Source organism: Capsicum annuum, chromosome 10, assembly GCF_002878395.1.
Source record: "Capsicum annuum cultivar UCD-10X-F1 chromosome 10, UCD10Xv1.1, whole genome shotgun sequence".
NCBI lineage: Eukaryota > Viridiplantae > Streptophyta > Magnoliopsida > Solanales > Solanaceae > Capsicum > Capsicum annuum.
The window spans coordinates 124788488-124801882 of record NC_061120.1 but is presented as its reverse complement, the minus strand read 5'-3'; positions in this window follow the sequence as shown (position 1 = coordinate 124801882).

The following is a 13395-nucleotide window of genomic DNA, read 5'->3' as shown; positions in this document are numbered from 1 at the left end:
AGTGTTCCCATGGGATTCGACCCCAACCTTTGTTGGGTTACTATATCTTGACAGTGACCGTATCATCATCTAAAAGGAGGTGTTGCTTGGACGTCATCAATAAGCTACCTTCCCAAGATATTATATGGGCCAACAAAGCGGGGACTGAGCTTTCCTTTTTTACCAAATCTCTTTTCCCTATTCATGGGTGAAATTTTCAAATAAACCAAGTCACTAACATCAAACTCAAGATCTTTTCTCCTCACATCAACATAGGATTTCTATTGGCTTTAGGCTGTCTTCAGCTTTTCTTAAATCAACTAAACTTTCTCCATAGCCTTATACACTGAATCTGGCCCTATCAAAGCAGCCTCACCTACTTTAAACCAACCAATAGGAGATCTACACCTCCTTCTATAGAGAAGGAGCCATCTAAGTACTTGAGTGGTAGTTATTACTTTAGGAAAACTTAATCAAAGGTAAGTAGTCATCCCAACTACCCTTGAAGTCGATAACAAAAGCCCTCAACATATCCTCTAATGTATGGATGGTTTTTTTTGCCTAACCATCTTTCTGGGGATGAAAAGTTGTACTGAGGTGCACTTGGTTACCAAGACCTTTTTGGAAAGCTTTCCAAAAATAGAAGGTAAACCAAGTACCTCTATCTGAAATGATGGTCAATAGGACCCCATGCAACTTTACCAACTCCCTGAGATAGAGTCTAGCATAATCCTCGAATGAATACAAAGTATGAACTAGCAAAAAATGGGTTGACTTGGTCATTCTATCTACAATAACCTAAATTAAATCATGTTGATGACGCTTACGAGGTAAACCTATAACAAAGTCCATGTTCACCACTTTCCACTTCCAAGTAGGGATGCTGAACTCCTAAAGTATACCACTAGGCCTTTGGTGTTCAACCTTAACCTGCTTACAATTCGAACTCTTACCCACGAATTCAGCAATATCTTTCTTCATACCATTCCTCTAATAGATTTCCTGCAAATCGCAGTACATCTTAGTGGCTCCTGGATGAATGGAATACTACGCACCATGCGCTTCTACTAACATTTATTATCTCAAACCATCCATACTCGAAACACATAATTTGCCCTGGGAACAAAGCACACCATCTCTTCCTTGGGAGAAAACCTCAACTTTCTAATCCCAACTGCCTCCTTCAACTTGACCAAACAGGATCTCTGTCCTACTTTTCTTTCACTTCGGCAACCAATGAAGATTCTGAACCCATATACTACCTTCGACCAAATCAACCAACCGAACACCTAATCTAGTAAGCTGATGAACCTCACGGACTAACTCCTTTTTATCCTCCTCAATATGTGCAACACTTCCCATAGATAATCTACTAAGGGCATCGTCCACTACATTAGCCTTACCCAGGTGATACAACACACTTATATCATAATATTTCAATAATTTAAGCCACCTTCTCTGATGAAGATTCAGTATTTTTGCGTGAACACATACTGTAAGCTTTTATGATTCATAAATATATCAACATAAACCCCGTAAAGTAAATGCCTTCAAATCTATAAAGCAAAGACAACTGTTGCCAACTCAAGATCATGGGCGGGTAATTCTTCTCATAGGGTTTAAGCTATCTAGAGGCATAGTCTATGACCTTACCTTGCTATATTAATACACAACCAAAACCAACTCTAGAAGCATCACAATAAAATACAAACCTATTTGAACCCTCTTGTAGAGTTAATACTAGAGCAGAATTAAGTCTTCAACTCCTGAAAACTCTTCTTGCAGGAATCAAACCACTAAAATTTGACTTTTTTCTGAGTTATTCTAGACATGGGAGAATCAATAAAAGAGATCCTTCTGCAAACCATCTATAGTAACCATCTAAACCCAGGAAACTCCTGAAATTTGATGGAGAGATGGATCTAGTCCAGTTTTTCACTACTTTGGTCTTTTAAGAATTAACTCGAATGCCACCATCGAAAATGATGTGACCAAGAAAAGCTACTGATCTCAACTAGAATTGGCACTTGCTAAACTTAGTGAATAATTAGTAGTCGGTCCTTAAGGTTCTGCAATACAACCCTCAAATAGTCTGCATGATCGCTCTCACTACGGGAATAAATAAAGATGTCATCTATGAAAACTATGAAGAACATGTCTAAGTACTTCTTGAAAACCCTGTTCATAAAGTCCATAAAAGATGCAACTGTATTTGTTAGTCCAAAGACATAACTAGAAATTCAAAGTGACCATACCGAGTCCTGAAGACTGTCTTTAAAATGTCACATTCTCTGACTCTTAGCTGATGATAGCCGAATCTAAGGTCTACCTTAGACAAATAACTTGCACCCTAAAGTTGGTCGAACAAGTTATTAATCCTGTGGAGAGGATACTTATTCTTGATTATGACTTTGTTCAACTGACGGTAATCGATATACATTTTGAGGGAACCATGTTTCTTAAGCATGAAGAGAACTGGAGCACCCCACAGAGAAATAATAAGCCTGATAAAATCATTATCTAAGAGATCTTTCAACTATTCTTTCAATTCTTTAAGCTTAGCTGAAGCCATTCTGTAGGGTGGAATTGAGATAGGTTGGGGTATCTTGGAGGAGATTTATTTTGAAGTCAATTTCCCTCTCAGGAGAAACTCCAAGAAGATCTTTAGGGAAAACTTCTGGGAACTCATTCACTACTAAAACTGACTCAAGACTCGGAGTTTCAGAATTTAAGTCCTTGATTCGAATGAGATGGTAGATACAACCCTTGGATATTATCTTTCTTGCCTTAAGATAGAAGACAAATCGACCTATAGGCACTGAAGTACTACCTCTCCATTCTATGATGGACTTATTAGGAAACTGGAATTACACTATCCTGTCTCTATAATCAAATAAGGCATAGCATGAGTGTAGCCAATCCATATCAAAAATGATATCAAAATCAGTCATCTCTAACTCTACTAATAAATTGAAGTGATTTTCTGAGACACTATGATCAGGTAATTTCTATACACCCGTCTAGCTTTTATAGAACTACCCACTAGGGTAGACACTAAGAAGGGTTCTGCTAAGATTTTGGGACTAACATCAAAGTCTACTGCTATATAGGGAGTCTCAAAAAAAAGTGAAGCTCTAGGGTATAACAATGCTTAGAAATAAAGATGGAACTTGTAAATTACCCATAACCACATCAGGAGAATTCTCCTGATCATGTCGAGTTTAGAGAGCATAAAGTTTATTCTGAAACTTCCTACTGGTGGCACTAGAGGTGGTACCCTACTGAGTCGGGCGACCTACTAGAGCTGATGAAAAGTTGGACTGACCCTGCTGACAAAATCCTTTCCCTTTTGGGTAACCACTGAGCAATCCCTAATTTTGTGGCTTGGATTTCCACATCCAAAATACCTATTACTGCCTACCCTGCACTCTTTTTGATGGTTCCTACCACATCTCCTACAAAGCAGATTGGTGTGAATACTGTTTATGCTACCTTGAGTTTGAGAGCCTGGCACCCTATCTTAATTGTCCTACCTGAACTTAGGCATTGGCACACTGGCTGAAGATGGGGCTGAGCTGATAATTTCTAGCAAAACTGAGAATGATTCCCACCATCAGGCCTATGTTGTGAGAAGTGAAAGCTATCGATTCTGGCTCTCTTATTCTCCCTTTTCTTTTCTTTGAGCTTCTACTCTTCAATCTACTAAGAATGGACCATTAATATAGAAAGGTCCATCTCCTTAACCAACATAGTTGTCTGTACTCCTTAATTGTATCCTTTGAATCCCCAAACACAAACTTACTCATTATGGCCCTAGAATTAGCCACCATAGTTGAAGCATCCCTTGCCAACTAGGTAAACTTGAGTGAGTACTCCTTCACACTCATATTACCCTGCTTCAGATTTATAAACTCCTGCACCTTGGCCTTCCTCAACTCGAGTGGAAAGAATCTGCCTACGAAAGCCGTAGCAAATTCTTCCCACTCTATGGGTGTTGCCTCAACACCTCTACCCTCCTTTCACTACTTAAACTAAGTATAAGCCACTCCTTATAATTGGTAGGAAGCTAAATCAGCGCTCTCACTAAAAGTAAACCCCTATGATGTATGTCACTTTCAGCACACTATCAAAAAACTCCTGCGAATCATTCTTAAACTTGGATTCAAAAAATAATTGAGGATTCATCTGAATAAAGTCTCAAATCTGAGCTATAGCCGTGGCCACTACTAGATTTGCTGGAGAAACAGTTTGCTGGTTATTCTAAGCAACAACATTCTGGGCCAAAATAGTGAAAGTGGTCCTGAATTTAGCATGGGAAACATGTTCGTTCTTTCGGGTCTTCCTGAACAGAAGGTGTGGGCTGATCGTTGTTCCTTCTTTCTTTATTTCTTCTTAGAGGCATTTTTTGTAAACAGAAGAAGGATGAGTTAGAAAAAGGAATTCAATAGAGCTCACACTCTTTCACACAACATGAATACTTAAAAAGGCAAACTTTCTTAAAACGTCTCATAGCCTCTTGCCCATAAGTGTGGCGAGCTTCACACCCATGCACAAGACACAACTTAACACGAATTTTAGAAACCCTAGGACACTTTAAAACACGAGACTCTGCTACCAAGTATGTCACAACCCGAGACTACCCCCTTGTCATAACACAGTGCTTAAGGCCATAAGTGATCCCAAACTACCCAATGAGTTGGTATCTACAATAAGCACTAAATAAAATAATACTAGAACATCGTATGGAGAAGTTAAACTGATCATCTGTTGTTAAGATATACTACTGGAACAATACTTAACATGTCTTAAACTACTAATAAAACTAAAACCAAGTCTAACTCTCTAAATATTTGAAAGCCTCTAAGACATAAGGAGTTGATAGGACAAACTCCCAACTAACTCCTACTGACTGAAATGAAGAAAATACAGAAAATAACTATAAATACTTGTCCTTGATGGATGAGGACTCACTAAAACTGTTGTTGACTGGTACTGAGCTGACTAAGGGTGATCGGGGAACTGAGCGTCCAAACCTATCTTATAAAACAACATAGCTCAAAAGAGAGTATACGTTCAGTACTTTGAATGTACTAGTATGAGAGATAGGGACTAACTAGAATACATATAAGTACTAAGCATGAGTGCATGAACATGTAAAATAAATGCAAGACCAAACATAACATGTACTGAAATGATCTGTATAACTGACATCTGAATAGGTGAATAACTGATAAACTGAATAACTGAACAACTAATGTCTCTACACTTGGTCATGCAAATTTGAGTTGACATACTCTCAATACTAAACTGAGACTGTGGAAGGTATCATGTAATTAACATGCCTCAATCTTAGCTAATCGGGGTCTAACCTATAATCCTAGTTGGAAGGGTGTTAGTACCTTACCGCGGGTACTAACATTGGTTATGTGGATCCACTAAACTGATAACTTTTGTCCCAAAGGACTAAGATTTCAATCCTCTACTGGCTAGTGACCCCCTATAAGAGTGTCAGTCCTCTACTAGCGGTGACATCTCATATCCTACGCTGGCTATATAGTTCTGGAACTTAGGGATAGCTACTAAAGCTCTTAGTCCTCTACTGATGGGTGAGCCTTCATCCCTAGATTTGCTCGATGCTAAATCCTACTCCTAACTGAACTAACACTAGTACTGATTTAAGTTAACTGGATTCATAACTGATAAGTGCTCAAAATGAATATGATAATCTTAATATGATGATAAAATCATGATCTAATTGACTTAAAATTTGTAAATATGAAAAATGTGTAAACATATAGGAATCGGGTATTCATATCCCTCCAACACTAAACAATACTTTAAATACAATAATATCACTTAAAACACTGCAAGGGAATTTGATATTCATAAACCCCAAAACAAAGTATATTTCACTAGACTGATAAAATTCATGATTATAAGTACGGGAATATGTTAACAATATAAGCAGATGGTTTATATCATAACTTAAGAAATTGACATGTAATCAACTAAATATGATGAAGGTGACTGCGATTATAAAGCATGTAGAGTGTAATTCTCATGGGGAAACACAAAGTCATGGTTTTTATTCAAAACTATTAAGAATAATTTGAGTAATTTCATACTTAACATAGAAATTTTATGAAATAGGGAAAATAGATTTATACTTGAAAAATAAAGGCTCTTGGGACTCAATGGGTGGAAAGAATCTCATTAATGAATATCCCACATACCTGAGTTACTTGAATCCTTGAAGGAAACTTGAAGTTGGGACCTTGAATGGTGGATTCTTGTGAAAAGCTTTGACTTTTGTGTTCTTGAGGTTGGGATGGTTTTTTAGTATTATTAACTGATGGAGAATGGGGCAAATAATGCCTCTTTTTGGGTGTTAAATCATGAATTGGGCATTTAGAGTGAAGGGGAAAAGACCAAAATGCCCCTTGAACCTTAAAATGATGCTGCGGGATTTCGTAGACTCTGTGGCATGGAGGCTATCATGGAGACTAGCCTCCGTGACACAGTATGTGTCATGGAGACTAACCTCCGTGACATGTCGTGTATCGCAAAATGCCTATCTCCGTGACACGCCCAAAACACGGAGGCATTCTACCTCTGTGGTTCAAAAATACCGCGAACCCCTTTCTGAAAATTCTAAAACTCTCTTGAATGACTCTTTTAAAATCCCTAAACAGGTTTCAACTCATAAATCAACGTTTTGAAATCGGGAAGGCTAAAAATAAAATGGTCAAAATCTTGAGGGCTTAAAATACGTAAGTCACTTGTACTTAGTGTGAAATAATTGCTTTGGAACTTCTAAACATGTGATGAATAGCCTTCCAACTCCTCTAGAATCTTATGGGGTATTACAGATACATAGCATTTATACTTTTTTAGCCGCTCCCTTAATGTATCTTCATGTCTTCACCGCTCCATTATTCACCTACTTCATTTGCACCTTCCAGCCATCAATAACACCATAAAAAAATACCCCATCCATCGAGATCCTCCATTAACAACAACAACTGCAACAACCATCGAAATCATCTCCAACTTAAGGGGTATTACAGATACATAGCATTTATACTTTTTTAGCCGCTCCCTTAATGTATCTTCATGTCTTCACCGCTCCATTATTCACCTACTTCATTTGCACCTTCCAGCCATCAATAACACCATAAAAAAATACCCCATCCATCGAGATCCTCCATTAACAACAACAACTGCAACAACCATCGAAATCATCTCCAACTTAATTTACTCTGTATAAACAAATAAATTAAGAGATCTGTGAGATATAGTAATTATTTTTGCTTTTTTGTGTTTACTTTGAATTTACTCACTGTTTTTTGTTTTTTTTTTTTGCTTGTATTGAGTATTTATTGGGACTTGAGAACTACGATAGAGAGAAGAGGGGAGAGGGAGAGAAGAAAATGGGAAAATTAGAAACGTTACTATGCGAATAAAGACAGAGAGGGGGGAGATTTATTCAGGAGTTTTGAAATTTTTTGAATTTTTACTCCGTCAGAATTATTATTAATTTATGGACAAAAAAAGTATAAATTGAATTTGAAATTTCGGGGTAGATGTAATGTATCTGACGATTTGAAGAGATTAAGTAGAATCTTAAATTTTTATAATTATTAAGGGTTTGGGATTTTAGATAATAATGGCAAGTTAATATGTATGTAGTTTGTCCAAAAAAAAAAAAGACAGATGCCTTTCGGAATCCAAACTTAACGGGGGCTTTTTTTTTCTAAAAATAATAATAGACTTTAGAGTTTTTTTTTTCCTTTAAAAGAATATTGAGTACTATTTGAAAAAAAAAATAATTCATATAAGAGAAAGAATTATTAGAAAATTTGGAATGTTTAAAGTATTGTGTCGGGAAATATTTAAAGCTCGTTTGGTAGGGTGTATAAGAATAGTATAAACTATAGTGTATTAATAATATTTGCGTTAGTTATGCTTGCATTAGTTGTGCTGGGATTCTTAGGGAAAAGGACACTCTATAGCACTTTTTAAAACAAAGAGCCCAAGTTTGAGAACTTTTCAAAAAGTGGCCAGTCGGATATACTATTTCCGTTTTATAGCCATTTCTAATTTGGGTCATTTTGACCTACGTAGTCCATATACAGTCCATATACAATACTGATATAGTATTCAACTTGGGAAATTAGGCCCTTTTAAAGATATTTCAAATTTTTTGTTTTGCTATAAATTTTTTAACTGATCAAATATTCTGCTTTTTTTTATTGTTTAGAAATAATAATTAAATTATATCAAAAAGATATAATTGTTAAATAGAATATGTATCTATATAAAATATATGTAGAGAAATTGTATAGTTCTATCCAATATGTATATGTATAAAATATATAGAAAAAAAATATAGAAAGTGTATGAAAATTATATAATTGTTGTATAAAATGTGTAAAAAAAAATGTACAGTAATTGTATAAATTGTGTATTAAAACTGTATAATTTTCATACAGAATATTTATATGTATAAGATATTTATAGAAACTGTATAGAAGGTGTGTAGAAAGAGTATAGAACAAGCCAGTAAATTGAAATGGCTAGAAAGTAGAATTTAAATTCCATGACCATTTTAATGGAAATAGTTTAATTTGAAGTGTCGTTTCTATCTTTTCCCCTTCTTCTTATGCAGTATTTGATTTGATGTATTAAAAACAACCTACATAATTTCTAAAAGAAAAATAATTGTTAAAAATACTCTCCATAAATATGGTGATAAAGATGTAGAAAAGATTATGAGGTATAATTGTGTCTTTAACCATGTTGATGTATTAGTAATGCACACCTCAATACCAAGTAAAATGCACTAATTATACATAGAAAGAAAAAATGTATCAAACAAAATATTAATAATATACAAAACTAATATATACATTATTTTTTCTAAATGGATTCTACCAAATGCCCCACCCGACCCCCCACCCCAAACCCAATCAGTTAGTTATATGATAAATTGAATACGAATTATTAGAAAAAATCAGAACCTTGTGTCACAAACAGCTAGAAGAATAAACATTGTAAAAAGAAATTATTAATTTTTAAATAGTTTAAGATCTTTATTTAAATTCACAATCCGTCCAAAATTCAAAACTCACACATTTGCCAGTTAGGGCTTATTAACTTACACATTTGCCATTTAGGGTTCATCAACTCACACATTTGCCATTTAGGGCTTATTCGGTTGGCAAACAAGTTATCCACGAATTATTTATCCTAGGATTGTTATTCCATTTTCAGTGTAGAATTAAAAAAAAATACTACAATCTCAGATTAATTAATTTTACTATCCCTCGTACCAAATGAGTCCTTATAACTATTATCCATAATGTGACAAGTTGTTAGCAACTGCTTGGCTGCAGGGAAGGAATATGATAGTAGTTAGGGGTGTTTATGGGTCGGTTTGAATCGATTATTGATCAAGAGTAATACCAAACCGAATTATTCAGTTTTAAAATTATTATAACCAAACCAAATCAACTAAACTATATATTTATTGGTGTTGTTGTTACCGATTTCGATTCGATTTGGATTGATTATTCGGTAATTAATCATACACAAAAATTTTAAAAAAAAAAAAAAAAAAAACAAGAACAAGACTACAACATCAACAAATGAATTACATTACAAATGACAACACACAGCTTGAAGCAGTGAGCGCGCACACATATACTTATCAGCCAGCTTGTAGTAAATAAGAGGTTCTCCAAAAGAAATGAATACCAATATTTCATAAACATGTAGATTAATTTAATCCCTTAATTGTCACATTAATGTAGACATCAATACAGACGACTTCTCAATTGATGCCACAATCTATTTTACTATAGAGCAAATCAAACAGAATGAATAGATTTAATGAAAGAATAACCATGTCGAAACAATTTGTAAATTTATAGATGAATTTGGTATATTTATGGACCAAATGATACCTGTGACTTTGCATGAAGAAGAATCAGGCAAAACCACACTAGCATTAGGCTTAACATAGTTCTTCTTGGGTTGGTCGTTTAAACCTTTCCATCACAGAAGACAACCACCCAAAATCCTATGCATCTAACACAACTTCAAAGTATTAATTTTCCGTTCGATTCAGTTATTTCTTCAGACTTTTTGAATAAAATCAAAATCAAACTAAATATTAGTTGTTTTTAAAATATCAAACCAAATCAAATCAAATAAAATTAATTTATTTAATTGATTTAGTTCGATTTCTCGATTTTGTATTTCTGAAGTACAAAGGGATTATTATCATCTCATGGAGGATTGATGAATTGTTGAGCCGACGTGGATTTAAACCAGCATAGACATATTATCAAGAAATTTACAGTCCGATTGAGCTGTTTCAATATCATAACTAATATGAACAAAATGGGACAACTCACATTATTATATCCCAAAAACTGTTAAATTTTAAAAGTCCTTAGTTTTTAAACACAAAAATGGGGACAAATTAAACGATTAAAGTGACACTCCCTTTGTTTCATATTACTTTGCCTCCCATATAAAAAATAATTATTTAAATTTATGTGTCTTCTTCATAAAAATAGGAGAATTTTATTATATTTTATTTTTTTATTTTTATTATTAAATAACTATTCTATCTGTCCGTTTTTACTTTTCCACTATTAACTTGATACATACTTTAAGAAACAAAAAAAAATATATGAATAATTTTTCTATATCACTCTTTAAATGTACTAAAATTTAATGCTTTAAAAAGTGCATTAGATAATAAATAGTATTTAATAGTAAAAATAAAATAGATACATAATAAAAAACTATCTATGAATTTGTTAAACTAAACAAGTATTATTAAATATTAATTTTTATTATATCGAACAAGTAAAAATAAATGAAGAAAATACTTAAAATCCAACAATAAGCTGTTTTTTCGCAAGTATTTGCTGTTATGCTTCTGATCCTATTGGCGTCGCCTTTGTTCATTCCCTTGCACTTAATGACGGAGAATTTAATCCATTCTGATTCAGTAATTTAGACTTTGAAGGTAACAATATTGCAACTAAGCCACTTCTAGCCCAACAAAATGTGGAGTAAAAGGAGGAAATGACGAGGGTGTCGGTGATTGGAAAAGACCATACGATGTTTGAGGCAATGAGGATTGTGGATTTTTGGATATTATTTGTGTCTTTCCTTTGTGGAGTTGGGACAGGTTTGGCTGTGATGAAGAACTTGGGGCAAATGGGGTTGGCCATGGGATATGTGGATGCTGTTAGGATATACTCTACTATAAATCATGTGTTTTTGATATGATATTACTTATTGAATATTTATTTATTTATTTAATTTAATAAATTATTATATTAAATAGATCATTGTTATATATGTGTTTTCAATTTATATAATAGATTATTCGGTGTATAGATTTTAAATTTATACATAGAAGATTAAATCATTGATTTTTAGAAGTTAAAGTTATAGTTCACGATCTAAATGAAAATTTGGACAAATCATTAAAATAATTATAGCATGAGATTAAATATAATTTATCTTGATTACGAGAATGATATAGTTCTAACTTCTCGTGCTAGTGCATTTTGTATGTATTGAACGTAATCGAGTAGAAATAGTTGTTTTAGATTGACTGATAAAACATATTCTATAAGCTATTAAATGTACTTATACTCTCAATCTTGATATAACTATTATAATTTGTATATATTATTTATCGTTTTAATTTATTTAAAGCTGAGATTTTGAGATGAGCTAATATTCTTAGTAGATTGGATGATAATAATATATATCTGTAAAATAATAAGTTAATTGATAGTATCCACGTCTCGATATAGAGATTGATGATACGTCTTTTATGAGAAGCTTATTAGTTTTCATGTGTAAATCCGACCGGTGAATTTATGAAACCAGCATATGAAATAAGTTAAGCATTTCTCTAAAGAAAATTAATCATTATATAAAATTTGTCAGTAATTTAATTTATTGATTAGTATCTGCAATCTTAACATGGGAAATTATATAAGTGTTTAATTAGAAATTTTAAAATAAAAATAAAGAAGTGCAATTACCAATTTTTAGTAGAATGATTTGTAATTTTTAATGGTTAAAATAATTTAAATTAGTACTAAATAATTAATTTTGTGGTGCCTACTATGTCCATATTAAATTAGAACTCGAAATTTTATTTTTCTATGAAAAAAAAAAAGAGAAGTCACCATCTCTTCCTTGTTCAAGTAAAAACCGTCATGAGTTTTTCTGTCCTTCTTGAACTGGCAAAGTATCTGCATAAATAAGAATTTTCTAGCCTAAAAATTTAGTTTTTTATTCGGTACTTGCCCACCAAAGTATTGAGAGATTTCGATTATGAATTTGGAATCACTGTAGAAAATCGTATATTTGAAAATGGACTTACTTCAAAATATCAACCCACGCTTTAAGAGGTATTTCTTGGTTGATTTTAAGCACGCTTAACATGAATTATGTGATTATGTTTGTTATCTATAATCCATGTAAGCAGTATGATATGGTATGCTTCCGTTGTATATACTATTTTCAAAAAATTGGTATCAAAGTCTTCTTACATCTTTATAAATAACTTGTAGTTTAATCATGAGAAAATCATAGGATACTTGAATTTTTTATGAATTGTTGTCGGTGGATTTGATGACGGAACAATTTTATAGTTTTATTATCCTATATAAGAAGTGCGAGTGGAGCTGCTGAAGCAGACTCTACTCCATCGACATCCCTGCTTGTCACTGGCTTATTCCGTAATTTTACTATATTGCCTTAATTTATTATTATGTCATTTACGTATTAAAAAAATAATAATATTCAATAAAAAATATTAAGTAGACATGTATATTTTCCTGCTTGTCGATCTTTCAACTGCTTGCTCTGTGATTTTACTATATCACCCCTAATTAATAATTATATGTCATTTACGTATTAGAAAAAAAATTAATAATAAATAATAAAAAAGTAAATTAAACATTTATGATATTTCTGTTTCAGTTGCTTCAATTATAATTTTACTATATCGCTCCTAATTAATTAATATAAGTTATCTATGTATTAATAAGTTAATAATATTTAATAAAAAAAAAATTTCAAATTGACATAATCAATGCCACAAAAGTTTGGACAAGAAGAATAACATATAGTATTTAAAAATTACATAAAAAGTATTATAAATTACAATAGTTGACAACTTAAAATGTCTAAAAAAAATAATTAATCTTTTGTATATTTCAAAAAATATATTATTTAAAAATTATATAAAAAGTATTATAAAATATAATAGTTAACATCTTAAAATATTTAAAAAAAAATAATTAATTTGTTATATATTTTATCATCCTATATAAGAAGTGGGAGTGGAGCTGCTGAAGCAGACTCCACTCTGTC